This window comes from Scyliorhinus torazame, chromosome 24 (genome assembly GCF_047496885.1).
Source record: "Scyliorhinus torazame isolate Kashiwa2021f chromosome 24, sScyTor2.1, whole genome shotgun sequence".
NCBI classification, from domain to species: domain Eukaryota; kingdom Metazoa; phylum Chordata; class Chondrichthyes; order Carcharhiniformes; family Scyliorhinidae; genus Scyliorhinus; species Scyliorhinus torazame.
Window position 1 is genome coordinate 43495778 of NC_092730.1, and position 6291 is coordinate 43502068.

Here is a 6291-nt window from a genome sequence, read left to right on the forward strand (position 1 = left end):
ATAATCCATTGTACTCTGCACACGTGGATTCAAATCCCATTCTTGTCTGTAACGTGTCTGTTGTATCTCTGTTTCGTCCCCTTCATGAGGATATGGAAAAAAGGCTGTGAGTTTTAGCTTTTGTTTCAGGGCTTGGCGGGCGGTGAATAGTCGAACACTGTCCATGGTGAAACCAAATAATAAAAAGCTGAGAAAGTTACTTTTCACTCCCTGCCCTAATTGCGCATAAATTCTGAGTTGGAAACTGTTCCTTCCCCTCAGTTTGAAACTCACGAAGTCGCACAAAAGATAAGTTCATAAAATATAGGAGCAGAATTAAGCCATTAGACCCATCGAGTCTGCCCCGCCATTCTATCACGGTTGATGTGTTCCTCATCTGTTACCTGCAATGTTACAGATGAAGAGGGCGATTGATCTCAACTAGAATACGTCCTCACTATAACACATGACCGAGGAGCGGGAGAAGGCAATTTAGCCTCCTGAGCTTAACACCTTCCATGAGATCTTGGCTGATCCCATACTGGCCTCAACTCCACCCGTTCTCCCTAACCCTTCCACTCAATACCAACAAAAATCTCTCTACCTTCTCCTTAAATTTATTCACTGTCCCTGCATCCACCGCACTCTGGGGTAGCGAATTCGACAGAATCACAAGCCTTTAGAGGCTAGCTTCACAGTATAAAAGTGATCCCCTACAGTGCAGACTTTGTTTGCACTGAGTGCTGAATTTGGTGCATTTGAGTGCTATAGTGATAGTTTGGTGACTGAGGGAGAGCTGGATTTGGTGCATTTGAGTGCTATAGTGATAGTTTGGTGACTGAGGGAGTTAGATGAGGAGGAATAAAGGTGCTCCTTTCATTTTCTTTCCTACATTTCCGCAAAGAGTGTGAAGAGAGCCAGGAGTTTACAGAGAGTGCTGCTGACTGGGAGTCGGAAGGCAGAGATCCAGTTGTTCCACAGGGCAGCTATATTCTGTAAGGTAAGAGGGGATGGAGGCTAGGCCAGTTGCATGCTCCTCCTGTAGGATGTGGGTGGTGAGGGATACCACCGGTGTCCCTGCTGACTATACCTGCGGGAGGTGCACCCAACTCCAGCTCGTCAAAGACCGTGTTCGGGAACTGGAGCTGAAGATGGACGAACTTCGGATCATCCGGGAGGCAGAGGGGGTGATAGAGAAGAGTTACAGGGAGGTAACCACACACAAGGTACAGGACAAGAATAGCTGGGTTACAGTCAGGGGGTGGGAAAAGGCAAGCAGTGCAGGGATCCCTTGTGGCCGTTCCCCTTCAAAACAAGTATACCGTTTTGGACGTTGTTGGGAGGGGGGGTGACCAACCGGGGGAAGTTCCTAGCGGCCAGGTCTCTGGCACTGAGCCTGGCTCTGGGGCTCAGAAGGGAAAGGGGGAGAATATAAAAGCAATAGTTGTAGTAGATTCAATGGTTAGGGGAATAGATAGGACCATTTGTGGTCGCGAGCGAGACTCCGGAAGGTATGTTGCCTCCCGGGTGCCAGGGCCAGGGATGTCTCGGATCGTGTCTTCAGGATCCTTAAGGGGGAGGGGGAGCAGCCAGAAGTCGTGGTGCACATTGGTACCAACAACATAGGTAGGAAAAGGGGTGCGGAGGCAATAAATGAGTTTCGGGAGTTAGGCTGGAAGTTAAAAGCCAGGATAGACATAGTTGTCAACTCTGGTTTATTGCCGGTACCACGTGATAGCGAGGCTAGGAATAGGGAGAGAGTGCAGCTGAACACGTGGCTGCAGGAATGGTGTAGGAGGGAGGGCTTCAGGTATTTGGATAATTGGAGCGCATTCTGGGGAAGGTGGGACCTGTACAAGCAGGACGGGTTGCATCTGAACCAGAGGGGCACTAATATCATGGGAGGGAGATTTTCTAGTACTCTTCGGGAGGGTTTAAACTAATTTGGCAGGGGAATGGGAACAGGATTTGTAGTCCAGCAACTAAGGTAGCCGATATTCAGGACTTCAAAGCGTGCAGTGAGGCAGTGGGGAAGGGAACACTGACAAAGGAGAGTACTTGCAGGCACAGAGATGGGTTGAAGTGTGTATACTTCAATGCAAGAAGCACCAGGAATAAGGTGGGTGAACCTATGGCATGGATCGGTACTTTGGACTACGATGTGGTGGCCATCACGGAAACCTGGATTAAGAGGGGCAGAAATGGCTGTTGGAGGTCCCTGGTTATAGATGTTTCAATAAGATTAGGGAGGGTAGTAAAAGAGGTGGGGGGGGGGGTGGCATTGTTAATTAGAGATAGTATAACAGCTGCAAAAAGGCAGTTCGAGGAGTATCACCCTAATGAGGTAGTATGGGTTGAAGTCAGAAATAGGAAAGGAGCAGTCACCTTGTTAGGAGTTTTCTATAGGCCCCCCAATAGTAGCAGAGATGTGGAGGAACAGATTGGGAAACAGATTTTGGAAAGGTGCAGAAGTCACAGGGTAGTAGTCATGGGTGACATTAACTTCCCAAACATTGAGTGGAAACTCTTTAGATCAAATAGTTTGGATGGGGTGGTGTTTGTGCAGTGTGTCCAGGAAGCTTTTCTAACACAATATGTAGATTGTCCGACCAGAGGAGGGGCAATATTGGATTTAGTACTTGGTAATGAACCAGGGCAAGTGATAGATTTGTTAGTGGGGGAGCAGTTTGGAGATAGTGACCACAATTCTGTGACTTTCACTTTAGTAATGAAGAGGGATAGGTGGGTGCAACAGGGCAAGTTTTACAATTGGGGGAAGGGTAAATACGATGTTGTCAGACAAGAATTGAAGTGCATAAGTTGGGAACATAGGCTGTCAGGGAAGGACACAAGTGAAATGTGGAACTTGTTCAAGGAACAGGTACTACGTGTCCTTGCTATGTATGCCCCTGTCAGGCAGGGAAGAGATGGTCGAGTGAGTTAACCATGGTTGGCAAGAGAGGTTGAATGTCTTGTTAAGAGGAAAAGGGAGACTTATGTAAGGCTGAGGAAACAGGGCGTTGGAGGGATACAAGAAAGCCAGGAGAGAACTGAAGAAAGGCATTAGGAGAGCAAAGAGAGGGCATGATTTTAGGAAGGCATTTGATAAGGTTCCCCATGGTAGGCTTCTGCAGAAAGTAAGGAGGCATGGGATAGTGGGAAATTTGGCCAGTTGGATAACGTACTGGCTAACCGATAGAAGGTGGATCCTGGTTACCAGTGGCGTAACGCAGGGATCAGTTCTGAGTCCTCTGCTGTTTGTGATTTTCATTTATGACTTGGATGAAGGAGTTGAAGGGTGGGTCAGTAAATTTGCAGACGATACGAAGATTGGCGACGATACGACGACAAGATAAGGCCTTCAGTCAGGCCTTTGACAAGGTCCCTCATGGTAGACTAGTACAAAAGGTGAAGTCACACGGGATCAGGGGTGAACTGGCAAGGTGGATACAGAACTGGCTAGGACATAGAAGGCAGAGGGTAGCAATGGAGGGATGCTTTTCTAATTGGAGGGCTGTGACCAGTGGTGTTCCACAGGGATCAGTGCTGGGACCTTTGCTCTTTGTAGTATATATAAATGATTTGGAGGAAAATGTAACTGGTCTGATTAGTAAGTTTGCAGACGACACAAAGGTTGGTGGAATTGCGGATAGCGATGAGGACTGTCTGAGGATACAGCAGGATTTAGATTGTCTGGAGACTTGGGCGGAGAGATGGCAGATGGAGTTTAACCTGGACAAATGTGAGGTAATGCATTTTGGAAGGGCTAATGCAGGTAGGGAATATACAGTGAATGGTAGAACCCTCAAGAGTATTGAAAGTCAAAGAGATCTAGGAGTACAGGTCCACAGATCACTGAAAGGGGCTACACAGGTGGAGAAGGTAGTCAAGAAGGCATACGGCATGCTTGCCTTCATTGGCCGGGGCATTGAGTATAAGAATTGGCAAGTCATGTTGCAGCTGTATAGAACCTTAGTTAGGCCACACTTGGAGTATAGTGTTCAATTCTGGTCGCCACACTACCAGAAGGATGTGGAGGCTTTAGAGAGGGTGCAGAAGAGATTTACCAGAATGTTGCCTGGTATGGAGGGCATAAGCTATGAGGAGCGATTGAATAAACTCGGTTTGTTCTCACTGGAACGAAGGAGGTTGAGGGGCGACCTGATAGAGGTATACAAAATTATGAGGGGCATAGACAGAGTGGATAGTCAGAGGCTTTTCCCCAGGGTAGAGGGGTCAATTACTAGGGGGCCGAGGTTTAAGGTGAGAGGGGCAAGGTTTAGAGTAGATGTACGAGGCAAGTTTTTTACGCAGAGGGTAGTGGGTGCCTGGAACTCACTACCGGAGGAGGTAGTGGAGGCAGGGACGATAGGGACATTTAAGGGGCATCTTGACAAATATATGAATAGGATGGGAATAGAAGGATACGGACCCAGGAAGTGTAGAAGATTGTAGTTTAGTCGGGCAGTATGGTCGGCACGGGCTTGGAGGGCCGAAGGGCCTGTTCCTGTGCTGTACATTTCTTTGTTCTTTGTTCTTTGGTGGAGTTGTAGATAGTGAGGAGGACTGTTGTCGGCTGACGAGACTGAGATAGGATGCAGAGCTGGGCTGAGAAGTGGCAGATGGAGTTTAACCCTGAAAAGTGTGAGGTTGTTCATTTTGGAAGGACAAATATGAATGCGGAATACAGGGTTAACAGTAGGGTTCTTGCAAATGTGGAGGAGCAGAGAGATCTTGGGGTCTATGTTCCTACATCTTTGAAAGTTGCCACTCAAGTGGATAGAGCTGTGAAGAAGGCCTATGGTGTGCTAGCGTTCATTAACAGAGGGATTCAATTTAAGAGCCGTGAGGTGATGATGCAGCTGTACAAAACTTTGGTAAGGCCACATTTGGAGTACTTTGTACAGTTCTGATCACCTCATTTTAGGAAAGATGTGAAAGCTTTGGAAAAGGTGCAAAGGAGATTTACCAGGATGTTGCCTGGAATGGAGAGTAGGTCTTACGAGGAAAGGTTGAGGCTGCTAGGCATTTTCTCATTAGAACGGAGAAGGATGAGGGGCGACTTGATAGAGGTTTATAAGATGATCAGAGGAATAGATCGAGTAGACAGTCAGAGACCGGAAACATTAGGGACCTTCAAGCAGCTACTGAATAGTTACATGGATTACGGTAAAATGATATAGTGTAGATTTATTTGTTCTTAAGGGCAGCACGGTAGCATTGTGGATAGCACAATTACTTCACAGCTCCAGGGTCCCAGGTTCGTATTCCGGCTTGGGTCACTGTCTGTGCGGAGTCTACACATTCTCCCCGTGTCTGCGTGGGTTTCCTCCGGATGCTCCGGTTTCCTCCCACAGTCCAAAGATGTGCAGGTTAGGTGGATTGGCCATGATAAATTGCCCTTCGTGTCCAAAATTGCCCTTAGTGTTGGGTGGAGGTGTTGACTTTGGGTAGGGTGCTCTTTCCAAGAACCGGTGCAGACTCAATGGGCCGAATGGCCTCCTTCTGCAGTGCAAATTCTATGATTAATTTAGGACAAAGGTTCGGCACAATATCGTGGGCCGAAGGGCCTGTTCTGTGCTGTATTTTTCTATGTTTTGGGAAAAGCATATTTTTCCTCAAATCTTTATTAAATTTGAGATCTCTTATTGTAAGATTCTGACCTCGCAATTTAGAATGCCCCACAAGAGGAAGCACCAACTCCACGTTTACTTTATCCACACCGTTTGACATCTTATACACCTCAATTACAGAATTGCGCATAAATTCTGAATGAGAAACTGTTGGCCAGTCTTCCTCAGTTTGAAACTCACAATGTCGCGCAAAAACATCCGTTACAACTATTACTGCGATGGGACAAGTAGTTTTTCCTCAAATGTTTTTTAAATTTGCTATCTCTTACTCTAAGGTTAAGAACTCTGGTTTGAGAATGCCGCAAAAGAGGAAGCAATAGCTCCACATATACTTGATCCTGACCGTTTTGCAGTTTATACACCTCAAGTAGATATCAGCGTAAAACGTCACAGTTACAAACTGTTTCTCTTCTTCACTTTGAAACCCACAATGTCGCGCAAAAGCTTACGATTACATTTTTACCGCGATGGCCGGCATTCAATCTCGGTTGAACTGCTTAGAAGGCAGCTATGCTCACCACTGTACCACCGCCGCTCACTGCCTGAGTCCTTTTGGTACCTGGCATTTGTTTGATAAACTGTTTGTAAAAAAAGTCGGACTAAGCTTCTGTTATTTTACTCCAATTTAATATGCTTCTGAATGAAAGTGTCCTTGTCGCATGGCTCCCGCTCAGCCAGA